This window comes from Telopea speciosissima, chromosome 10 (genome assembly GCF_018873765.1).
Source record: "Telopea speciosissima isolate NSW1024214 ecotype Mountain lineage chromosome 10, Tspe_v1, whole genome shotgun sequence".
In the NCBI taxonomy this organism is placed as follows: Eukaryota; Viridiplantae; Streptophyta; class Magnoliopsida; order Proteales; family Proteaceae; genus Telopea; species Telopea speciosissima.
In genome coordinates, this window is record NC_057925.1 from 24141330 (window position 1) to 24155076 (window position 13747).

General features: G+C 41.1%; 1 pseudogene; it reads right to left on the minus strand.

Annotated features, from left to right (window-relative positions):
• Positions 1-1150: 1150 nt before the first annotated feature.
• LOC122641633 lies at positions 1151-2664 on the minus strand (annotated as a pseudogene).
• Positions 2665-13747: the final 11083 nt, after the last annotated feature.

The window sequence follows — 13747 nt, forward strand, 5'->3', positions numbered from 1 at the left end:
CATCGGAGTGTCACTCGTAAGGTACCTTGAAAGGTGATTACTCAAATAGTAAGGAGGCAAGCCGGGGACCAGGCAAGTTAGTTTGTCTCATTCAACTTGGTGGGTCCCACTTGTAGATATGGGTGGTGGTGAGGAGTTTCAAGATGTCTCATATCACTATCCATAGTTCCTCATAGGGAAGTTCCAATACTTTCTGTCATAGAGCCGAGAAATGAATCACAAGAATAGAATGGGATGTTGGAAATACCTAACAAGTAGAGCATCTGACATTATGTAGCAAAAAGGGCAATGGCGAGGGCTGAAGTTGGCAATGCATGGTCCCTGGGCCTAAAGTGATAGTAACAGAGGCCAGAGGCTCATGAGGCAATAGCGGCAGAGGCCAAGGAGGCCTGAGACGATGGCGACAAAGGCCTAGGGGGCCTAAGATGGTAGCAGCAGGGCCAAGGAGGGCCTGAGATGGTAGTGACAGGGGCAAGAAACAGTAGTGCTAGGGACCAAGGGGCCTTGATTAAGAGTGCAAGGGCTAGGCGGGGCCTTGGTGTAGGGCGCAAGAGCCAGGCAGGGCCAGACAAGGCCTCGATGAAGGGCATAAAGGCCAAGCGAGGCATCGACTGGGCTATCAGGGGCTAGCGAGGCTATTAGGGGCCATGCTAGACCTTGGCGGAGTCGCTAAGGCCTTGGTGGGGCTTTGTGGAGGCACCGAGGGCCTAGGTGGAGGACATAGAGGCCAGTTGGGGCCTTCGAGGCCTAGGCGGAAGGTGCGGGAGCCATGCAAGGACAGAAGGGCATAGGCAGACAATGGTGGAGTTTGGCGATGCTCAATGGTGGTTAACGGCAATCAGCATGGCATGACATGCTTTAGAACATGCTCAGTCAACCCTGCTTGACTGAGTAGGGGAGGCCGAAGCCTCGGCTGCGGGCGGTGGTTTGACCTTTTGGGGGTGAAAATAAAAAATACTTAAAAGTATTGGACTCTGGTTCTAAGTTGAGAAGAGAAGATTCAGATAATGATTTGGCTTATCTAGAATGACAGAAGCTTTTCTTATTTATAGAGTGCATAATAGATTACAAATAAGGAATGGTATGTAAGGCTGAGTCAGAGTTGAATCTAGATACTTTGATCGTAACCCCTATCCTTAACAGGAGTCGTATTATTGACGTCTTAACAATCAGCCTCAATATTGCATAGACTTTAGAAGGACGGGACCTATTTCACTGTACGACCATCTGTGGACTGATAATTAGATGTTTAAGAGAGAAGGGTGATGCACAGTGATATAGTAATTGAGGCAATTTGCCTTAATTGGATCGGATGGGGGGCTATTCGTAGGAACCGAACCGAAATTAATTGCATATTTGGGTTGTTTATTTGGAAGAAATAGGCCCCAATGTTGCTCCAACTCTAGATTACTGATCTTTTGGTTCTCATCAAACATAGCAAACACATAAGTCTCTATTGCCTTTCCGGGCCTCTTCGGAGTGCCACCCTTCACATGTTGAATCAGATTTGAGTTGTAAGTCCTTGCATTTTTTGTAGATGCTCCGGTGCCTCCTGCTGATGGCCAACCAGTCTCTGATACAACAATCTCGACAGTGGATCCTCCGGCCACCATCTCAAGAGCTGAATAGAGAGCATCAACCAAGGCATCAAAAAGGTTTTGATGTCCCAACTTACCATCTTGTATCACAATCGAGTGTGATGAGAACAAGGCATAGGAAAGACTATGTCTACTGGGTTGGCACTGTAAGTGAAGTAGGGATACAGGTTTGCCAGTAATGGTGCACTGTTGTTGGCAAGGAACCCGATAATTGGATCTATAAATGATCGTACGTCGTCCCTGAATGCACCTTTGGAGGGAGGGTAGGAGGTTCCAAGGAGTCCGGTAATGATAGATGTAGACACCTTGATTTGGTTCTGTAGGCCTGCTGATGCAATTGCGTCATGAATATTTTGCATTGCAGGTAAAAGGAACTGGGCATTGTTACTGTTGGGACTTACTATATTTCCAACAGAAATATACCGAAATCTAACACTAGGCCAGTAGGCTAATACATTCTTCTTGGTCCAATCAATTGCAGTGGAATTGCTACTTGCTACGTCATGAACATCTGACTCTGGGATACCCCAGACGAGTTCAATGTTGGAATCTCTGAGGGCGAGGAGAGTCGCTTGATTTTCATAATAAATTCTCATCCTCATAATGTTTTGGGATTTGTAGAGATCCACAACTTCTTGTTGAGATGGTAAATTATTTGCGTTCATTCCATAACAAACACCAGATTGTGCCCCTGCATTATTGGATTAAACGTACAATGGATTAGTTGAATCTTGATTGGGATTACAGATGGTACTTTTGAAGTGTGTGTATACCTTTATCGGCCCCAGTACTACTGGGGTGCTGTGCGCATCGTGCGGCGTAGCACCGCCCATGTGTGCACGGTGGGGCCCACTGTGCACACATGGGCAGTGCTGCACCGCACGATGTGCACAGCGCCCCAGTAGTACTAGGGGCGATAATTTTCTGTGTATGTGAGAGAGAGATAGAGAGAGAGAGGGACCTGTTTTGTTTAGGCAGGCCATTAGCAGCGCAAGAAGAAGTAGCAGTGTGGCATCCATACGCTATATGAGGACTGTTCTTTTTTGCTGCGTATGAAGAAAACGAAAAAGAAGAAGAGTTCAGACTCTATGGATTCATCTCAGTCTCCATTTGTGACCCATATTTAAGGAGAGATGAAGCAGAGATCTGGGCCCCCTACCCCCACGGATCAGGATCGTGTACGGCCTGCTGCCCGTAGCAGTCATAGCAGCGCCCTAATGAGGTGCGGCGTAATGACCGCCTTACCCCTGCTTGGGCAAGGCGCTCGGGCAGGGATAAGGTGGTGATTGCACCGCGCCTCATTAGGGCGCTGCTATGGCTGCTACGGCAGGCCGGCCATAGACAATCTGAATTCCCCAAAGCCCTGCCGTGTCAAACACTCCAACTAGGAATTTTGGTTTTGGTTCACAAGACTTTCCCTCGTTTCCTTCATGTACTTTATTGGTGTTTAAATTTTAGCCCCGAGTAGGATCCTCAACCCATCTTTTCTCCACATAAGGGTCGATTATCCAAAAGTCATTCTCTAAGGCCATGCTTGATTCCAACCTATTATGAAATCATTCAACTCTTGGCATGCCATATTACGCGTCTTCATTCTACCAACCAAACATTGACAAACAATATAAAAGTCTCATTGCTACACTTAAAATTGAATTTTTCTCCCCTCAAGTTCTCTGTCCGGTCAGGTTCGTAGGTTCCTCTCATAGGGAGGGCAAAAATGAAGACCTCACCCCACCCGATCAGTGTGTTTGGGCAGGGGGTGAGGTCATCATTTCCGACCCCCTATGAGAGGAACCTACGAACCTGACCGGGCAGGGAACCTGAGAGGAGTGTACTTTCTACCAAAACTCAGTATAACTCGAGATGGATCCATTGAGAAGCGTCTTGTTTTGCATACAATTAATATTATTGCCACAAGTAATCAATAAACGAACCACTCAATTATATATTTAAAGAGAGAGAGAGATTACCATTTGGGAAGTCTTCGGGGTGAGCAATCCAGACTGCCCTGACCGAAAGCTAAGATGAAATCTCTGGTTTTGGATGGGCCTTCTCTTGTATTTGCAGGATTTAGTCTTGCTGCTCTACTCGAAAGATTTTTTCTTGTGAAAGAGGAATGGCCTCCCAACACCTGCTTTAAATGTATGCGGTTTGCAATATACTAAGCCCCAGATAAAAGAGGAAAGTTGATGCCTAACAAAACTTTAGCCACACGTTTTTTGCGTGGATCATAGGTGATGTTGGCGGCGGCTGGAGGACATAGACTGTTTCACATGGCAAAAGCCATGGTTAAATCTTGACTAAAAAATATGTGGTGGGGCCTGGCCCATTATGTCTAGCTCAAGGCCCAAGTTCCCAGCATTTAAACCGTCAAAGGGTTAGGGCGGTGGCTTTTGGAGAGTTTTCTTTATCGTTTATTTTTTTGGTTTTGGGTGCTGGAATTACCCTAATAACGCACAGGATTCGGATTGGGAAGGCTTACTTTTCCGTTTGGATTCAAGAGAATAAAATAAAATTCACAAGAGGGAAAAATCTTAGTTATCTTAGAGTCGCAATCGAAGCTCCTCCTCCAGATAATAGTTCTTCCTCACTTGAGCAATAGTAGGGAATTGGATCCTTCAACTCCTTGAATGTCCGATCCACAATCAATGAAAAAGAAACAAATTTTCATAAAAAATTCTTGGGTTTCTCATAAACCCTAATTCCAACAACCACCACACACACTCACTACGAGAGAGGAGAGAGGGAGTGAAAATTGACTAAAGAGGGAGAACCCCAAAAACAAAACGTTGAGCTCTCTCTCCCTTAGTCTCTTTTATATATTAATTCCCATAGGGGAATATTCTCTTGGTCATATTTAGTTTTCTATGACACAATTTGGTGAAAAATCTTTCTTTTCCTAAATAAGAAATCTATTTTACTTCTAAAGAGGGAAGAGATAGAATCTAAAAGGGATTGATATCTCTTTAATTATGACTAAGTATATAGTCAAATTATATTTTATTTATTATCATAAATAAAAAGATAATTAATCAATTAATATCTCAAATATTGTCTTGCACAATTAAACTCTTTAATTTGTAAATAAGACCTTCCACTAATCCACTATCGTATAATGAGCTATAGGGCATATAATTATATACTGCCAACCCCCAACTCATTGTACAAGTCCATTTTAGAGATTCTGTGATAGTGATCGGACGTCCGAAAAATATTTCAAATAATTAAATACATAACTAATTATTTTTCATATTACAAAATAGTTTTGTAAACAATTTACAGAAACAACACTAATACTAGATTTGTGTTCAATCCATCACAAACTTTCTCTCTCCTTGATATTCCTGAATTAACGGCAGTGGATTCCATGTTGAGCATCTCTTTCATTAAGAATGCATGATCACGTGTCTAGTGCACCGATATATAGTCCGTAAGACGTCAACCATTGGCTTACTAAAACAAGTGACCCTACATTGCAACAAATAGGATCTCTCAAGTCAAAGATCAACCGACAAGTACGAATCTCATTGTCAAACAACTGGCAGTAGCACATGCAGGATTCTTACCAGATTCTTTTCTATACACACAGTATGTGTATCCTCATTTATGCACCGAAAACTCATTTCTGGTAACATACAATGTGACAGCCATTTGAACAGGTTGTCCGGTCCTGTCCCTAGTCGAGAACCGTTTTGGGTGAAAACCCATGGAACAACTCACAAGGCCAATAAAATATATGTCATGCGTAAAAGAAACAAAAATTTTATTAATTAAACCGGATTTGATGGACACATATCCAACAATCTCCCACTTGTACATCAAAGCCAATCTCCCATATGCCTTACACCCATAGGATCTACATGTTGCAAAAACACAACTGGTGTTAAGCCTTTGGTCATGGGAACCGACACATTGTCTGCTGAGTCAACCTTCATGACAGCTACATCACCCTGTTGGATGATCTCCCTGATTAGGTGATATTTTCGCTACACATGCTTGATCTTCTGATGAGTCCTAGACTCCTTAGCTTGAGCTATTGCCCCTTTGTTGTCACAATACAATGGAATTGGATCTTTGACAAGCTCGAATACAACACTGATATCGCTCAAGAATTTCTTCAGTCAAACTGCTTCTTTGGCAGCATCACTTGCTGCAGTGTACTAAGCCTTAGTGGTAGAATCAACCGTAGATTTTTGTTTTGCACTCCTCCAAATAACACCTCTACTACCCATCATGAAAATCTTCCCTGACGTGAATTTTCTATCATCTTTGTCGGTATGAAAATCAGAATCTGTATACCCCATGACTGACAACTATTCTGACTCATAAACCAAGAAATGATCCTTAGTATTTTTTAAATACTTGATGATATTCTTGACAGCATTCCAATGCTCATGTCCAAGATTGGACTGTTACCGGCTCACAATCCCTATAGAATAGCAAATGTTTGGCCTTGTACACAACATGGTGTACATGAGACTTCCCACTGTCGAAGCATAGGGAATTCTCTTCAACTCCTCAATGTCCTTTTGAGATTGAGGGCATTGGGATTTGGAGAGGCTTACTCTATGCCTGAAAGGGAACCTTTCCTTTCTTAAAGTTCTCTATATTAAACTTGGCCAAGACTTGTCTATATATGTGGATTGTGATAAGCCCAACATCCTTCTCTTACGATCTCTCACGAACTTAATCCCAAGGATGTAACTAGCTTCGCCCAAGTCTTTCATCGAGAATGTGGAAGACAACCACTTCTTCACAGATGAAAGCATACGTACATTTCCTATAAGTAGTATGTCATCAACATACAATAATAGGAAACAAACCGCACTCCCACTGAGTTTCTTGTAAATGCAAGGTTTATCTATGTTTTGTTCAAAGCCAAATATTTTGACTGTTTGATCAAAACAGATGTTCCAACTTCTGGAAGCCTGCTTAAGTCCATAAATGGATCTCTGCAGTTTGCACATTTTGTTCTCATCAGCACTTGAAGAGAACCCTTCTGGCTGATGCATGTAGATTGCTTTCACGAGAAATTCATTCAGAAATGTAGTTTGTACATCCATCTGCCAGATTTCATAATCAAAGTGTGCTGCGATGGCCAATAAAATCCTAATCGATTTCATCATTGCTACTAGAGAAAAGGTTTCATCATAGTCCACACCCTCTTGCTGGGTGTATCCTTTAGCTATCGGTCTTGCCTTGAATCTTTCAATATTCCCATTAACGCCTCTCTTCCTCTTGAAGATCCACTTGCATCTAATGGGCTTAATGCCCTGTGGTGGATCAACCAGAGTCTAGACATTGTTTGAGTGCATTGAATTGATTTCAGAGCGCATAGCTTACAACCACTCATTTGCATCTACATCTTTAAGTGCCTCAGAATAATTATATGGATCATCATCTGTCTCAATGGAGACCATGTGGAACTCTTCCACAGCCTTTTCTTCTTCTATAAAAAGAGTGAAATGTTCGGGTGGCCTAATGATCCTCCCACTACGTTGAGGGTCTTGAGTGCTGATTGGTATAGGGTTGAAGTCAACTGGATCATCTGCTAGGATTGCCAAATCCGGTTCAGAAGACAATTCTTATATAACCACTGGTTCAGTTCTTTTAGAGATTAGGTCCTCCTCAATGAAAGTAACATGCTTACTAACAATGACCTTTTGGTCAGTGGGTTCATAAAAATAATAACCTATCGTGCCCTTGGGGTAACCCAATAAAAAACATCTAGAAGTGCGGGGTCCCAACTTATTTGTCTGTTGCTTACGAACATGCACAGGACAACCCCAAGCCCTAAAATGATTTAGGCTAGGCTTGCACCCATACCATAATTCAAATGGGGTTTTAGGTACAGATTTGATTGGTACCCTATTCAAATATAAGTTGCAGTCTCTAGAGCATACCCCCCAAAAAGATAAAGGTAGCTCACTAAAAGTGAGCATGGTCCTGACCATATCCAACAAGGTCCTATTGCGCCTTTCTGACACACCATTTTGTTGTGGCGTACCGGGGTTTGTCAATTATGACACAATTCCTTCTGAAGTGAGATATCCGTTGAACTCATCTGAGAAATACTCTCCTCCTCGATCTGATTGAAGGGACTTGATGCGTTTGTCTAACTGTCTTTCGACCTCTGCCTGAAACTCCTTGAACTTTTTAAAAGCTTCAGACTTTTTACACATCAAATAGATATAACCATACCTAGAGTAGTCATCAGCAAAAGTAACAAAGTATTCGAAACCATATCTTGCTTGAATATTCATGGGTCCACACACGTCAATATGTATAAGTTCTAACAGACCACTGGCTCTCTTGCCTATATTGTTAAAGGGCTTCTTGGTCATTTTGCCTTAAAGGAATAATTCACAAGTTGGGTAAGGTTCGACTTTTAGACTTTCTAATGGTCCATCCTTAACCAACCTGTTAATCCTATATAAGTTAATATGACCTAACTTGAGATGCCATAGGTATGTAGTACTCACTGGAGCTTTCTTACGTTTCAAATCGACATTTGAAACCTCATTCGTTTTAACAGGGGAATCTAGAAAATACAAATCATTTTGCATATATCCAGAAACTATGAATTTATTGTTCAAACTAATTGTTAGAGAAATATTAAAAGAAAAACTATAACCGTCTTTAGTAAGTTTAGAGACAGAAATAATGTTCCTCTTAAAAGAAAGAATGTGATAACAATCCTTTAACAAAATAGTACTAGAATCAAATTCTAAACTAAAATCTCCAACAACCATCGCCAAGGCTTCAACACCAGTGTCCATCCTTAGACGCAATTCATTCCTGTCCAGTCTTCTTGTTACTTTGAACCCCTGCAACATATTGCAGACATGGATAGTGGATCCAATATCCACCAACCAAGAGTTAGATCGCTCAAAAGATAAATTTGACTCATAAACGACAAGAGTGGTAAAATTACATTCTTTAGGGGTTTCATCCGACTTCTTCTTAGTAGCCAGGTAAATACGACAGTTCCTTTTCCAGTGACCATCCTTTTCAAAAAAGAAGCATTTTCCCTTGGGTTCTGTAGTTTTCTTTTGTATCTTTCCACCCTTACCCTTGTTGGCCTTATTCTTCTTCCTTTTATTCTTGGAATTAGAACCGTTGACTTCTGTGGCATTGACCTCATCCTTTTCCTTTTTAAGTGCTTTCTCCATCTCTTGTAACATATTTCCCACCTTAGTCAGCTCAGCATCCAACCTATTCATGTTGAAGTTGCAGACAAAAGGGCTATATGCTATGGGGTGAAAGTTGAAGATCACATTTCTTAGTACTTAAGAGCGAAGGAAGTACCCAGGGTTTTCAGTTTCTCGAACAACTTTCTCATCTTCATAACATAATCGATGACTGGAGTTCCCTCTTTCATTTTGGTATTATGGATAAGACCAACAAGCTCATGGTGCTCATGCACATCAGTCTGACTGAAAAGCTCCTTGAGCTTATCCATCATACCCTTGGCAGAGGTTATGCTTTTCACAGAGTCAGTGCTCGATTTATCAACCGATCCAAGGATGTATAACATAGCCTTTGAATCACATGAATGAAAGTATTCGTAGCCTTCACGATGATCATAATCATCATCCGTGGGTTTTTGAGGGGCCACTTCATCAAGAACTGCAGACAGATGTTCCGCAGTCAAGAGTAACATAATACTCCGATGCTAGTCATTATAGTTGGTTCCTTTCAATTTGTAGTCATTGATAAGGGTCAAGAGGGTAGAGTTAACAGAGGTCGTCATCGCACAAATATCTACACATGTACAAGATATAATCAAATGCATGCATATAAAAATGAAACCATCGAATTCTAGTGGGCGAAATATAGAAAATGGTTTTTCACAATTCAAGATTCCCTCTTATCTTGTAAAGTGAATTGGAATAAACCAATCCTTGCACACACAACTTACCCTATCGGGAATCATTCCACATACGGTGATTGGGTGGACTATGCTGTCCACCTCTAAGGCTTCCAATATCATTGGCCACTTGAGTGTCATGTCCAAATCCTATCAGCTGACACACACTCAAGTCATGTGTTTTCTTATCAAATCGGACTAAACCATAGTATCATAAGAGATGACCCACTATCGCAATGTCCCCTCACTACCTATGTCCATTTCCTATCCAATGGGAAGTAGCGTAGACTGTTGACCATAAAACCCTAACAACATCCTATCGGCTCTATTGCGAGGTTTGTACTATCAACCTCTACATCGACTATTGATAAGGGACCATGGATATGATCTACCGGTTAAGATTCATCCATATCACACATGCTTTTAAACAATTGAGGGTAATCGTAGAGCACATGCATATATCATCATATACAATATCATACATCATATGCATATCAAGTAAATTAACAATTAATTGTGGTTATGGGATGACTAGGTTAGTGGAAATAATAACGAATTATTACTCCCACTAAAACAAAAAATTAAATTAATTTTTGTAATATGGAAACAATGCATCTTATGCATCATTATGATGCACACAACTTGTGCAAACTCCATAATTAACATCTCCATGCGAACCTCCATCTCCATGGTCTCCATCTCCATGTGTCATTGTATGCAATCCTCCACCTTTTCGTACGCCATCAAGTCTCCACCGGTTGAACTTACATTGAAAAATAAATTGCAACCTATGTCTATACACTTTCCTTTCATAAATGAACCCCCTTGGAGGAACCAACCCACCATTTGGGCTGCTCAAAGGGTAGAGTACATGATTTTATAAAAAAAAAGAGGAGAGAGATAGAGAGAGCAAAATGCATCACATCAACATTCCATTCATCACATGAACAATATGTTGGATTTATGTGTCCATCAAACTCGGTTTGGATTGGTTCAATCCGATTTTACTTTGTATTGAACCTTTATACATTTTGGTTTAATATTATCACATGCGATATAAACTTTTTGAGCATTATGTGTCCGTAAGTACTACTTAAAATGGCAGTCACGACTAGGGTTTAGGTTGGGCACCCTTATCATATGGTCATCGCATTGGGTATGCCTGGACATGTGATGTCAGGGTACGAATGCGAGTACTCACATGATCGATGTGTATTTGGTGAAGAATCTACTTTGTCGATTCCCTCATATATTACAGCCAGATGTAAGAAGGGATAGATATGTGTCGCTGAGACCCTTTACTTGAGGGAACCCTATCGCTGCAAAGTGTGACTGCATTCTTTGGTTCATTAATGACTAAAACTCAAGTGAGTCAAAGCCGGTGTTCTGGGAATGTGTGAACACTTTGTGAGTGAAGGAGTTACTCAACATGGTCACCACTGCCCGATTAGGGAACAACGGGATTGAAGTTGTCTATGTATGGTCGGATCGGAATCTAGATCCAGCGCGGTTTTGGAAACGGTTTTTGGAAAACCTATTTTACATGAAATAATAGATTATGTGTAGTTATTTGAATAAAGTATTTTATCAAGTTTTGCAGGACCCGATTAGTTACACAGACACTTTTATATGGACATGTACTATGGAATGGGGTTTGGCAGTACAAGTGTACATGCCCAAGATTCCATAATGATGGTGTTGTTTAATGGGGGGTTGTGCATGATAATTTATTATCATGTAGGGAGTTATTTAGAATTTGTTAAAATAATTGGTTCTTTATCTAATTAATGGATATGGTACTAATTATAATTATTCATAAATTAAAATAATTCATTAATTATAACATTCCCTATTAGATTCTGCTTCTTCACCAGTTAGAAGTACTTTGAGTTTAAACAGGACAGCCAAACAAGGAGAGAAAGAGTCTGACTCTCACTGGGATTTCTTTTTCCCATCTAGGGTTTTGGAAACCCTGGTATTATATATTAACCAAAAATGCAGATGGGGCAGCAGTGCTCCACTTTTTTGGCTGCCCGCTCTCTGGACGAATTTTTGGTTCCCCTTCTCTCTCTTGTGATCTCTTCTTCTCCTTCTTCTTGCTCTCTACTTTGTTTGAGAGTTAGGGTTTTGGAAACCCAAATTTATGCTTGAAGAACTGAAGAGCATCTAGGATTGGCTTGAAGAACCTTGGCTGCACCACTGGAGGTTTAGATCTGTTTGCTTGGAGTGCTCATCGGAGGAAGAACCATTGTCTATTGGAGGAGCAACACATGAGGCTCATCAGGTTAGCAATTCTATGTTAATTCCTATTGATTTAATTATATTAGATTATTCATGGGTGGTGAAAGCAACCCGAATCCATTATTTTCTGCTGCGCATTTGGGTGTGGGATGGATCCCTCTATCCATGAGATGGAATAGAGATGATTATTCTCTATGACATGGATCCCAATAATTTTATGGGACGTCAAAGAGATGGATTGGGCATTGGTTTATCATACCAAACCCTATTAGGGTTCTAGTAGGGCACCATGGGCGACCATGGATAACCCTAAAATTGAAAATAGGATGCCCAAGCTAGGTTATGGTGCCCTAGGGCAACCCTAGGGTTCCCTAGGGACAACCTTGGAGTTCTCTAAAATAGAGAACTCGAACTTATATTATTATTGGTTTACCATGGTGAACCATTATGATCCCATAGACCGTAGGATCAACCTACAGTGTGGTATCAAGGGCACCTTTCTCTCCCATGGATATTATATAATTAATTGTATGCAATTATCATGTTAGGGATGCAATCATTTTATTGGAATATTCATGGTTGAATATGGTTATGGATGATTGCACATGACCGTTATTATGGTTGTAACAACCTTCCCATATGCACATGGGTAACCAAGGTAGTTATTCATGTAACAACCTTGCCATATGCACATGGGTGGTTATGGTTGTTGTAACAACCTTGACAATGCATGATGATGGAATTTTTGATTTTGTAATTATTTTAATTTTTATTCCATCATGGGGATAAATCCCATTATTCTAGATTAAATAAAAAAAAATTAAAATTTGGTACCCTAGGTTCACTGCGCATGGCCTGCTGCCACTGCACGCTCGTGGCCTACGCTTGGCATACACGTGGAGTGCAGCAGAAGCAGGCCACGGCCTATACCTCACTCGCGCATGCGGTGCGTGGCTTCGACAGAGCCGCGGCCTGCACCACGCGCGCATGCGCATGATGCAGGCTGCAGCCTGCCCGCGGCCAGCACCAGCGCACGCGGTCTGCCTCTGTGCAGGCTACGTGCCCCCAGTGTTGCTGCCTAGCCGTGCACATGCGTGCGATTGCTGCCCTGAGTGTTTGACAGTGTTTTTTCCTCCAAAAAAATTAAAAAAAAATGCAAAATAGAATATTTTTAATTGTTTTACGGATTGGAGGAAGATGATGGGTGAAGAGATCCTTTCCTTCATCCACTAGTGAACAAGTTGTTTTTGGGTACATCTTTTCATATGAGATGTGATGCTATTTTTTTGGAATGATCCATATGATTGTGGGCCCTATACATAATATTGCTTGCCTATGTGATTATGGGATTGGCTATCTAATAATGTGGATGGTAAATTGATGTATGTGATGCATTGGGATTATGGGTGGATGTGATGTTTCTCTCTCTTTCTCTCTCTCCCCCCTTATTCTTTATAAACAAATGTACTCCACCCCCATGGGCAGCCCAAAATGGTGGGTTGGTTTCTCCATGCGGGGTTTCTTTATTATGGAAAGGAAAGTGTATAGAATATTTTTCCTAGGTTTCCATTGTAATTTTAGAGGAGTTAGGACTCCCATGGCATGTTGATGATGATCCACATGTGACGCTCAAAGCTTATGGAGATGCAAGTCACCTACTTTGAAGACGTGATCGTGTGGAGGAGATGATCAAGGCGTGGCATTCATGGCATGATTGATACACCCATAATTAAAAGAAAGTTATTAGTTTTATTTTTATTGGGAGGGTTCTTTAATTGCTTCTAATAAAAATACCGCCATCCCATAATCACTTTTAATTAATGTGGATTAATTATGTTATTTTATTCCATCTATGATATATATGTTAGAGTTGCTTAATCCCTATTTGATCATAATACATGTATGATATGGACTAGTCTAAGTCAGTAGACATGTCCATGGCCTCCTATTGAAGATAAATGTAGAGATTGTGTGATATGACCCCGCATACGCCGATAGGACATTGCCAGGCTCGTTATCACATGGTTATCTATATTTA